Source organism: Diabrotica virgifera, chromosome 7 (assembly GCF_917563875.1).
Source record: "Diabrotica virgifera virgifera chromosome 7, PGI_DIABVI_V3a".
Taxonomy (NCBI): domain Eukaryota; kingdom Metazoa; phylum Arthropoda; class Insecta; order Coleoptera; family Chrysomelidae; genus Diabrotica; species Diabrotica virgifera.
Window position 1 is genome coordinate 149,151,110 of NC_065449.1, and position 12,331 is coordinate 149,163,440.

The window sequence follows — 12,331 nt, forward strand, 5'->3', positions numbered from 1 at the left end:
AGTTTATCAATTACATTCTTCATGCTAGCTACTTGTTTCTCACTTCTTTGTAGTCTTCGACGAAGATTCCTTAATCTTCGTTTTCTTTCACTACTAATTTTCTGCGAACGACCTAATTCTTTATACATCTTCCGCTTCCTAGGAGTTAACTGACGTGATGTACTAGGAACATCTTGTGCTACTTCGGAAGTTACGTTCCCTGGCGATTGGATACATATATTAGATAATATCCTCACTTTTGCATTCTCCTGCATTTGTAGCACCTAAAAGAAAAAAACAAACGCTAGGTATCACAATATCAAAGAGATAATAATAAAATATGTAATATAGATTTACAAGAAATCAAAAAGCATACTGAATAAGTATTAAATAAACATAAAACCATACAAACAATAAACCAAATATATGAATATTTAGTGAAGGACATTTGAGTTTGCATAAATTCATTATCTCGAGAATGGGCAATTTTGAAGAGAAATACAGGTTGATTTTTATTTTTAAATTAGGACTTTCTGGCATATAAAATACTGGTGACGTCATCCATCTGGGCGTGATGATGGAATCGATAATTTTTTTAAATGAGAGTAGGGGTTGTGTGGTAGCTCGTTTGAAAGGTTATTTAATTCTCTATTGAGTAATATAAAAATAACCTAATTATTTACACAGGGTGGCAAACAAAATTTTGAATTAAATTAATTGAGACAAAAAGAAGAACGTATGTAATTTATTTAATGCAAAATACATTTTACTGCTGTCAGAGAACAGAAAAAAAATGTTAATTTGGAAAATAAACATTGCTTTTCGCTTAAATTATAAATGTTCAGACTGCTAAGAGGCAGACAATTTAAGCGAAAAACAATATTTATTTATCAAATAAACATTTTTTCTTGTTTTCAGACAACAGTAAAATGTATTTCGAATTAAATAAATTACATACATTCTTCTTTTTGATCAATTATTTTATTTAAAAAAATTTTTTTGGCCACCCTGTATAAATAATTTGGTTATGGTTTATAGTACTGAATAGAGAATTAAATAACATTTCAAATGAGCTTTCACACAACCCCTACTCTCATTTAAAAAAATCATTAATTATTACGACCTGTCTGAGGATTTCTCTTCAAATTTGCCCATTCTCGAGATAATGAATTTATGTAAACTCAAATGTCCTCACTGTATATATTATACATATAAACAAAAAAAAAATATAAACAAACAGTAACGTATACGCACTTAATTACATATTATGTGCAATACATTATTACATTATAAACAATTAAATAGATTAATTTTAATATTGCATGTGACATAAATGTGTTTTAGACATTAATTACAATAAATTGAAGAAATGTAGTATTTGGTAATATTTTAGATATTTATTATTTATTGAGGTTGTCCATTAATCGGTTTTTCATAGAATTGTGTTGTTCTGTTTCCAATCCATTGTTTGATTTCATATTTATGTATATGTTTTTTATAATTTTTAATTTGTTTTAAATTCTCCTGTAGACAATTAGATATATATTCTGGGCCCTATGTAACCAACATATCTCTTGAGTATGGATTTATTACAGTGGAGTCCCGGTAATCCGAAATAATTGGGACCGAACCCATTTCGGATTACCGAATTTTTCGGATTATACAGATTTTCTTAAAATACCCTTTTAAGAAAAAATAACACGATGCCTATCATTAAGTACAGTACTTTCGTTTTTTGAACGCAATAAGAGCCTATGATAATAAGAAGGAAGTAATGAAGCCTTTAATAAAAAACACATTCATCTGAGACGTAGGATCAAACACCGTTTTTCAAGACAAAAATTTGATTGCTCTCTAAAGCTATTGCCAAATTCTCTTTCGGATTAAGCGGATTTTCGGATTACTAAAGTTTAGATTAGCGGGACTCTACTGTACGTTTAGGTAAAATTGCAATAGTCCTTGTGTACCTGGTTTGATGGGCTATTGCTAAAGTCTAATATTATTTTTTTTCCTCTATATGCATGTATAAGAGCTTTGTGACAGAATAATTTACGTACAGTTCAAAATTGACTTTCGTTATATAACAGCTTGCTGGAATATCTTAAATTTGTCTCATAAATAATTCTATTTAGCCACTTCTCAATAATGTTTATAGAATGCAAGTAATTATTTCGTATTCCACACTATCCTAAAAGGCCAAAGGTAAGTTTAGATTGTATAAGTGCTTAATAAAGAATTCATAAATGAGTTATTCCTAAAAAATATTAAAAAAATTGAACCTTGATAGGATATTTTTTTTATAAAATTAGTATTTTATAAAACTTAGTACATAATATACAAAATTATAACAAGTTTATCAAGAAACTAGTTGAAATCTGCTCCTACACACCTATTACCTATTCGCAAAATTAAATTCCGACAGAGGGCGCTCAAAATTTCAAAGATGACTCGAGGAAAACAATTCATTTTGTCATTTGATCCCATAGTTCTAAAACGTTAAATTAAAATCATTTACACGAGTGTTTTGCCAAAGTAACCACTAAGTTTTGCCACTAAGACATCTTACAAGTTAAAGACGACTCAAAATTATGTTTCATCTGTATGCATTCGTTAAAATTTGATGCTAACTACCGATTTGTTTTTACCTTTTTTTCATAAAAAATCTGGCCTCCGATAATCACACAGAGTTTTAAAAATTATTAATCTATATTAAAATTTCTAATTTTGTTTTTACTTTAATTTATAGGACACTACAATTTATTATACACTAACAGATAACATTTTTTAATTAAATAAAAACTGCAAACTACCTAGGTTTGCTTTCAAGATGCAGTAGAAATAAACAAACCAAGACACGTTAAATGCCACTAGGAGCACAACCGAATCATAATTTACAATGTACATACATTGTAAATCCCAAATCATGATTTCCAAAGTTTATACATTGTAAATTATGATTCGGGAGTGTTCCTAGTAGCATTTAACGTGTCTTGGTTTGTTTATTGCTACTGCATCTTGAAAGCGAACCTAGTGTAAGTAGGTGAATTTATTTTATAAAAACTGAGTTTTGGAAATTATGAGGTGGTCGGAATATTTTGTATAACAATGTACATTCTATGTACAGAATATATACTGCATTTTGTTTATTTATTTAATTTTACAGTCACTTAAACATTAAAAAATATTACGTTTAATACAAACGTTAAATTAACAAAATGTGTGATTTGGCATTAGTTAGTTTACATCATTATGTAGAGTGTAGAGTATAATAGGAATGAATACTGAGGAACACTGCAATCGTGTTTTTAAGTTGAATTCACTGTTAATTACAAAATAAACTGACCGCAAATATGTACACATATTATTTTAATAATTTATTTATGTTACCTGAGATTCACCAATTGTAGGGATTGCATTTTCTCGCAAACGAATAGGATAAGCTAAGGAAGTCCGATCTACATCCCTCTCAGCAAAATGTTTTGTACATAATCTGCTTCCTTTGCTTGGTTCCCAGTTCTCTTTATTTACGAACTGTATCCAGGCCTTTCTCCTTTTAACATCTTTAGGAAAACTACAATCATATAAACCAAGTTAAAAAATTACCTGTTATTTTTACATGCATTATCACTAAAATGGAAGTAATACCGCCCTGTCCACTGTTTATGCTTAGATACTAACCAATGTAAGGAGATTTTGGTTGAGTTTTCTTTATTCATTCGAGCGTTATAATTACACGACGGGAACGCACACGACGGCATACTATTGTCACTATAAAATCACTGCAAAAATAAGTTCAAAACAATTTATAAAATATATTTTTTAAGTTCACAACTAAACCACCGACTAAACCAAACAACAAGAGCTGTCAATAGGGCTTTTCATTCACAGTCATTTGTTTCGAGCTTCTGTCATATGTCATATAATCCGTGTATATTAATATTATACACAGATTATACAACATATGACAGAAGCTCGAAACAAATGACAATCGATGAAAAGCCCTATAGTGTCAATGAGACGCACAACATGGCCGAAGTGATCCCATCCCCTCCCTCCCATATCACTGACACGGATTATACGACATATGACAGAAACTCGAAACAAATGACTGTGAATGAAAAGCCCTATTCATTCATATTCATATTTGTTTTTGTTAAGCCCGTTTTACAACTTGCAAGAAAAGAAGAAAATTGGCTGACTGACGTCTGCAACGTTGCCACACTAAAATTTCTGAAATAGGACATTTCAAGACTTTGACGTTTATGAAAATTCCAACACGACCAAGAACAGTTGAGATTACCGTTTCGTTACTAGATAATTACAGAGTGCGTCCAGGGAGAGTGTAGCCAAGCCCGGAAACCAGAGCAAAATATGGCCGCCCTCAGTGATCACTGGTTGCCCTAGTCGCACACAAAAATATAAATTTTACATAACTGTCAGTTGTAAAAAGAAGATTGAGGTTATATAGAAACATTGCAAAAAATGAAAAAATGCAATATTTTGATTAAATTAATGTTATGTTCTTTTATTAGAACTGCTTGTTTTGAGAAAGTCTGAAGTGCCTATAGATAGTGCAATATTGATTCGGAGAAAAAAGATGTTAATTCATAACAGAAACTAAATGAATCTGAACCAAATCATTGTAAAGTAAACAAAATTCTGGTCTCATTATGGATGGGCTGCAATGGAGCTTGCGATAATTGGTTTCACACTGATTGTGTAAAAATATCATTTGCTTCTTAAAAAGCTAAAACGGTATTGTGATAATTCTATAGAAAAGGTGAGAGTATGAGTTTAAGTCATTTAGGTTCGGATGTGTGGAAGATACTGGGAATAAGATAAGAAGCTGGTCAAAATAGTAAAGCAGAATACATAGCGTGGAAGGAGTTAGTATGGTTATTGTTAATGAAAAGTATAAGCATTTATCAGTTATTCTGCAGGTGGATTCTCCCAGGCATAAACTGTTGCTAGAAAAGGGGGAAGATCAGATGAGGATGCTGGAGCTAAACTGGTCTGTTACTTACAAGATTAGTTTTTGTGATAATTTGCAAAATGTGTTTAGGTGCCTCTTTTAATACTAGTGACATAACCAGTGTTTAAACATGGATTAAAAAATAGTGTGTGTACTTTTATGTAAGTTATACTTACAGTAGACACCCTCTTAACCGACCGACCCTACATCTTTTTGGATGATACTATTTTTAGATTAGAGGTCATACAAGTTTCATAATTTGTCTTGTGAGTGATATTGTTAATTACATATGTATATACACATCGACATTCGTTTCACTTTATATTTTGACTTAATTTGTTTGAAAATGAATCGTGACCCATGGGAAAAGTTATAGCGGACAGACTATATGTACATACTACTTTTTTGTTTATAGATCATAAAATATATATATATTTTTAATAGAGTTACATATGTAATGTCTTTCTGAGGGTGGTTTTAAAGATTTTCGGTTTAACCAACTTTTTGATTATCCGACCTATGGGCAGCTCCCGTCATGGTTGGTTAAGAGAGCGTCTACTGTATATATGATTTCAACTATTTCAAGGAAATAAATAGATTCAAAACAAACAGTTTATTTGTAATTTATTTAAATATTAAATTAAATTTTAATACTTACTACTTTCCAAAAAATTTCATTAAAAGAATAGCACAAATTAAAAAATTATAAAACATATATTTACTAAAAACACCAATATATTTTGTTCACACTTTATTTCCACCGATACGTAACTTGAAAGATTTAGCAACTAACTTTATATTGTCTGTGTGCACAATAGTGCATACTGTTAGTTTTATAAAAAACTCACAACATTTTTCCCAATCGCACCTAATAACTTCAAAAATAGAATCAAGCTAGAAACATAAAGCATAAACGAACTTATAGGTGTTTAATTCAAAATGACAAAAAACATATAAACGTTTTTTGGACAGAAAAGTAATAGACCACTTAGTGCGTTTAGATTTGTCAATTTTAATCAAAAGCTAAGTAATGACTGCTAGGTCTGTATGAATTTTTAAGTCTGTATTACTCATTATTCATCACGAATAGCTGGTAATCTATCCACTGGAAATGTATCAGAAATTTCAACACCTCTTCTTGGTTAATGTGGAAGAGACATAAAATTAATGGAACATTGCTGGAATAAAGCTTATGTTAAGCGATAGTCCATATTCTCCACTTACTGCGGTCACTTTATTAAGTAAGCAGTATCTGTAGGTTTTCATGTGATTCGGCTAAAAGAACTGTATCATCAGCATATCTCAGGTTATTTATGATCATGCCATTAATTCTAATGCCTATGTTTATTTCATCCATTGTCTTACTTAATATGTCTTCCGAGTACCTATATATTAAATAATATTGGTGAAAGTATACACCCTTGTCGAACACCTTTTTTTTTCATTTCTATTTCTTCTGATGTTATGTCTTCTATTCTCACTACCGCTTTTTGGCCATAGTATAAGTATATAGCGAGCCTATAAGGGTCCGTTTTTCCTTTAGAAGTATGGAAACCTAAAAACTGTTAATTGTAATAAAATGAATTATTCTATACCTATACAATATTGTGACAATCAATTGATATCGGCCCTGGACAGATAACGAAGTACAGGCATATTTGTGCTCTTCACAATTTGTTAGTTCTTGAGTGGTGAATCAATATCTATGAAAGATTTTTTAATTTTTGCATACTGGTAAACAACAGTATGTTACATCTCCTACTGTAAGTAAAACTGTAAACAATTTAAAATGATTGATTTAACATGTAGTGTTACCACTTTAAATTCTTAACCTGTCCAAATCAACCGGAAACAAAAAGCTGACAAGTTTCTTTGCTAGTGACATGTGAGCGACTTTACTAATTTGATTTTTAGGCATTAATATTTATTTTGAATTGACTTTATTTATTTTTAAATAAGAACACTTATATTAATTTAAATACACAGACTTACTTCATATTATTTATTTACCACACTAACTTACAAGAACAATAAACACTTAATAGTATTTAATTTATTAGGAAATACTACACATTATCAAATCTAATTTATATTGTACTTAACAAAATTTATCTAATCAAAAATACCTCCAAATCGTACGCTCTAATACAGTATCTCGTCGTGGCTTTATTAGACTTCTCACTCATTCACAATCGTTGCCTTAAATACTATTTACAGTTTTTCTAGAACAAAAAGAATGATAGCGTCATTTACCTGTTAAAAGAGTCTCCCTTTGATTCTAGAATGAAAATAATATTTACATAAAATAAAGTAACGTTTACATGTATCCAGAAACTGGTGCCAGTCTCACTGGAATGCCAGTGGCATGAAAAATAGACCACCTTTCTATTCAAGACAGCGCTGGCAGACAGCTCTGGACTGGCGCAAAAAAGTGTTTACACTTGAACAAAACCCTATACAAGATGACTCTGCCACATCCTTGGTAGAGGAAGAAATTAGAATAATCACAAGAAACTTCCTTGATGGACAACGGATCATCCAAGTAACGAATCGAGACTGCTAAATACCCCTCCTGGATTTGAAAGGTGACTGAAGAAACCATGGCCAACAGACTTAATAAATTAACTATTTATGTGAACTAATATAAAATATATTATACAGGAGAGTTGCCACATGGCAGCTTCTCCCTCATGTGTTCAACATTCACACCATTTACTTATAGCTTCATGATCAGATGGTAAATTAAATTGTGTATTAAATAAAAAAAAATGTCAAAATATTTTTTATACCTAAAGGTGGAGCAGAATCTATTTCCTGAATTTCAGTTATACAATTTTGATCGCTTATGGAAGATGTTTGTTGTCCTTTATATACTTTCTTATTTTGTACACCAGGGTTGGCATAGAATTTCCCCATCTTATAAAACCCAGCGGGTGTTTTCGGGTTTTTTCAATTGATAAAACCCACTATTATTGGGTTTTTTGGAGTTTTTTCAAAAATAGCAAATTTTCAGTTGAATGAACGTCATATTTATTTCTGAATAACAACAAAAACTAGCATAAATACCATGAAGTAAGTAGTAGGTGAATACAAAACGAGAGAAACTGAAACTAAACTAATAAAACACTTATTTTAAACATGGTATATAGACAAATAAAAAAATAAACAAGTTTCTTGTTAAACAAAGCATCAGCAAAGCATATTAGTTATCAGAAAAATAAGAATCTGTATTTTTGTCACATTCCCAATTCCCATTCGTTATTCGTTAGACTCGGTCGAGGACTCGGTTCTTAAATGATAATATATTTTTACCAAGTTTGCAGCTCTATCGGCACCTAATCTGTTGCGAAGCTTAGTCCATATTAATCCATATGAAGAAAAAATCCGCTCAATAGATGCAGATGGAAGCTGGACATGAGAACAAAGATAACATATAAATACAAAATTCATATGGTTTTTTATTTGTTTTTTTATTTTTTATTGATATCAGCTTCCACCATTTCTTTGTTGAGAATTTTTTAACAAGTTCTTCTTTGAAAAGTGTTGCGGGGAACATATCTGTATCCTTAATCTTGAATGATAACATCACTGCCAAAAACTCATCAGAAAATAAAAATCTGAAAATTCCCAAAAAAACCCGAAAAAACCCTAAAAACCCATCGGGTTGGGCTTTTAATAAAAAACCCGGGTTTTTTCCAACCCTGGTACACCAATCCTTTTTCTCGGCGATTCCAAATTCAATTCTTGTTCTGCATTACTTCCAATCATTGCAGGAAGTATTTGTATTGTACGATGACCTGATACTAAAGATATAGGAAAAGTCAAACAATGAGCAATGCACATAACTTTCCCCTTGTTGCCATATTCTAAATTTGAAAAAATATATAGAGAATAGTCAGATTTTTTTGATATGCCATTCCTATTACAGCAAGCATTTCATTGGCTAGAATTAGTGACGAGTATAATATATGATGTCATGGTAACTGACGTCTGTCATAATATTGGAGGTTACATGTATAATGTCAAATTATTGTTTTCAATTTATATTTTATTTATTTAGTTTATATTTTAACAACAGTTTATTTTTTAAATAACTTTACTTTCCCTTCCGTATCCTTGATTGGTCGTTTAGGTTCGTAATGGTTTTCTTGTATGGTAGGTTTAGTTAGGCATTAATTTTAAGAAATGTTCCTGGCTAAATGGGCACAGCTTCCAAAGGCCACAAAAGAAGAAGAAAAAATAAACAAAAATCTTACATAACCTTCTATCTAAGCCTTCTATACTATAGGAAAACATGACTGACACTGGGTGCGTTCGAATGACCACAGCGGCTGGACAGCTGAGCCAGCAGTAGCTGTCAGACGTCACCGCTGGAAGTCAGCCGCTGAGAGATTTACTAAGCTTTCCCTATCACAGCTGGATACAACCACTCAGCCGATTTCTGCTGACAGTCAGCCGCTATGGTCGTCCAAACGCACCCACTTATACGCTCTGAGCTTCGCTGGTGTCGCTCCTAGAGGATTACTAATTCAACTGTCACCAGTAATTTTTAAATTTATTATTTAATTTTATCGCTTAATATTTACAACGCAAAAAGTAATTAAATTGTAATCGATTTTTTAAAAATTTTGCTAACTGTTTTAACGTTCTCTTAATGAAATATTAATTTCTTACTTCAGATACATTCACAATTATCGTGTAGATGGCGCTTAGATGATTTATATCTAATTATAATTAGATATTACAAAATATTAAAAAAACCTAATTCAGTATTTAAACCGTAAGTATACTTAAGATAAAAATATATACCACAGCTTTGACCAACATAATATTTTTTCTAATTAATGTTTTTAATTTCAATTTTAAATTATTCACTTTGACATTTATGTCAAATTTCCAGTAAAGGTTTACAGACTTGTCACTACTGGCTCTCGCGATTTTTTAATTATCCCCTCTACCTACGAGCTCAGCGTATATTACAGATACAGTTGGAAAAATGAAAGAATACCCATGAACGATCACATCAATCACTTAATTTATGTTTGTTGTCTTTTTCTATAAATAATAAACGTTTGTTATAGAAAAAGATAGGAAACACAAAATAAGTGATCGATGTGATCGTTCATGGGTATTCTTTATTTTTCCCACTGTAGTTATCTTTGTTTCACACTCTTAAAGACAAAGAGAAACAGTGTCACCTGTAGTTGCTGTGGTAAATACATAAGAATACCCATGAACGATCACATCAATCACATATTATTCAGATTATTAATAATCTATCTCTCTCATTTATTATTTATGAAAAAAAAAACAGCAAATACAAAATATGTGATTGATGTGATCGTTCATGGGTATTCTTTCATTTTTCCGACTGTATATGTTTTTATTTGGCAACAGCGCTTGTTTCCAAACTTAACGGTAGTGAAAAACTAATAAATGAGGAAAAATTTGTTGCATTTGCTTGCCGTCAAGTTTGTATGAGTACCAGTGGGTTATATTTCATTAAATATAATATGAAGTGCATGCCTAATTGTTTAACTTTTAGTTTATCATACTTTAACAATGAATTGGGTGGCTCTCTGATCCAATATAAGTACTGTTATTATTTCCACTAAAAATGGTTACAGGAACAATTTTTGAAATTTTTTGATTTGATTGATATGACACATTTTTAAAATTCTGATCAGTCTGACGTAGAGGACATTTTGTTTGAATAATAGGTTTGTTCTAGCAAACAGTCGAACTAGTCAGCAAACAGTTGGTCAGTGAGAGAACATAATACAGTTACGAGTGCTATCCCCTCTACTCGTGCTGGTCCACTATTCGCTAATGGTTTCAGACCGTTTGAAACTCGTGCTAGAACAAACCGATTGTCTGTAAGAAACAAATCACAATAACTGAATAAAACAGATTTTCCCACCTACTCTATCCAAAGTATACATTTCCTGGCCTCATTGTAGGGAGCATAGTCATATTTTTTTCTCCCTAGGGAAACAAAGTACTTTTAATCCCTAGGGAGTAAAAGTAAAAGTGATGTTGACGTCATACTATGTCATAGCATCGATGAAATAACTTATTGACACCCTATACTATTACTCTATTTTCTATTAGGTAAGTATCCATACATTTTAAATTTTATTTATAGATGTTGCAAAATGGTAATAACAGTAAATTGTTATTTTGATTTAAAAATTTTTCATTAATAATTTGATAGTTATACTGTACCTACTTGTTAGTTTTAGTTCTCTAATAAATTTTGTTAGTTCTATTGTTGATTGAATACACAAATTCCTGTATTCAATTATGATTCATGTATTCAATCAACAGTTATATAAATATTTTAAAAATGAAAAAATGACTTATTTGAGGGAGGTGGAAAAATGTATAACATGGGAGAAGTGCCTTTTCCTCCCTTGAATGATTACTGTAGTAAACTAGTAAACTTTATTCTTGGGAGGAAAAGGTGCACTTCGCTCTCTTGTTATACAAATATCTATAGGTGTTAAATTGGTGAATAAACAAAAAACCAATATAAATAATTAAATACTTTCGCTTTCTTCTCTAAATATTGTTGGTACAGCATTGCATTTTAATTTTCTGCTGCCATCTTGTCTAACTTTTTTCCACATGTTAGAAGTAGTGTTCCTAAACATTCAAAAATTGAATACAATATTTTTTAATGATATAAATATTATAAAGAGAATGCATCAAATGCAAATACTCAATTAATTTTACTTGAAGAACTTACTTCACAAACAACAGCATATTTGTTTGGATCTTGTTTTAACCCTATATTTTTAATCCATACTTTCCGTCGTTCATATTCTTTTGGGAAAGAATTCATTTTCACATTATTTTTCCCCAATCGACTTCGCAACCTTTTACCTTAGAGGAAGGCATTTTTCAACCTGGATAATAGTAATAGTAATTTAATATTTCTCGATCTATCTAGTTAAGTGAGGTTAAACCAGAGTAAACGAAAAATAAACAACTGATCATCTGTTTACCCCTTCCAAATTAATCCGGAAATCTGAGCAAAAGATGGCGGAGCCAATCAGCTTTTAGCGTATACGATGGCAACACTCTTCCAAGACGCACACTGGATAATTAACGTTCCATGGGGTCCATGGAAACGAAATAATACGTCCAAAAGTTCATGTTGGAACAAACCTTATGTGTATCACTTACCACTGGACACGGCAAGCGCTATGTGAGTCTCTCTCCTCTCTTTTCATTGTGTTCCAGGCTTTTCAACGATTCTCACTTATGACAGAAGCTCGAAACAATATGATACTGTGATGATTCAGCGTTGTGTGTGGTACCATATGTATCACCGGTGATCAAACTTTCTTGGGTTATTTCTGGACCATGTGTATCACC

The 12,331-nt window shown here is 31.2% G+C and overlaps 1 long non-coding RNA gene across 2 annotated transcripts; it reads right to left on the reverse strand.

The window, feature by feature from the left end:
- Positions 1-6,939: 6,939 nt before the first annotated feature.
- LOC126888294 (uncharacterized) lies at positions 6,940-12,052 on the reverse strand. 2 transcript variants are annotated; one of them, XR_007699491.1, is made up of 2 exons: positions 11,700-12,052; positions 6,940-7,173 (listed from the first exon to the last, which is right to left on the reverse strand). It is a non-coding gene; the product is annotated as an uncharacterized LOC126888294 (long non-coding RNA). The 2 variants fall into 2 exon arrangements; XR_007699490.1 differs by lacking the exon at positions 11,700-12,052 and adding an exon at positions 7,741-11,492.
- Between the last annotated feature and the right edge of the window lie 279 nt (positions 12,053-12,331).